Source organism: Cynoglossus semilaevis, chromosome 19 (genome assembly GCF_000523025.1).
Source record: "Cynoglossus semilaevis isolate Cse_v1.0 chromosome 19, Cse_v1.0, whole genome shotgun sequence".
NCBI lineage: Eukaryota > Metazoa > Chordata > Actinopteri > Pleuronectiformes > Cynoglossidae > Cynoglossus > Cynoglossus semilaevis.
The window spans coordinates 17,106,127-17,106,756 of NC_024325.1; positions in this window are offsets into that span (position 1 = coordinate 17,106,127).

Here is a 630-nt window from a genome sequence, read left to right on the forward strand (position 1 = left end):
GGTTAAACTAGTCACTAATGATGGAACTACCTCACACTCACACACACACACACACACACACACTGACCTCTGGTTCTCGTTACCCAAGTGCTGCGTCTAACTACAATAAGAGGAAACAATGCACATAAATACGACACCTACAGTCAGGAGTCGGAACTGCAGAAGATTAAAAACAAAAAACTTCAATAATATTTAGTGCAATAAATTGCAATAAGAAGGAACATTTGGTCCGATGACACCGCCGCCACTGGAATTCTGGGTAATATGAGAAGACGAGCGTCCGGGCGTTCCTCAGAGCGTTTCACCTGGTCACATGGTCACATGGTCCGTCTCAGACCACGGTCCACAGGAGACACGTGACCACCGGTCAGTTAAGACTAAAGTCCACTGACACCGTCACAGTCGGAGGACGAACGACTGCCGCGTGTCGTGAAGATCAGAAGAACAAGGCTGGACCAGGTATCACCACACCTGGTCCTCCTGGTCCTCCTGGTCCTCCTGGTCCTCCTGGTCCTCCTGGTCCTCCATTCACATTAGGAACGCACAGCCTTGATCTTTTATGGAATATTTAAGGTAAAAAAAGACAATTAGAAGATCGTTCTTATTCTGGGACATTGGGCGGGGGGGTCA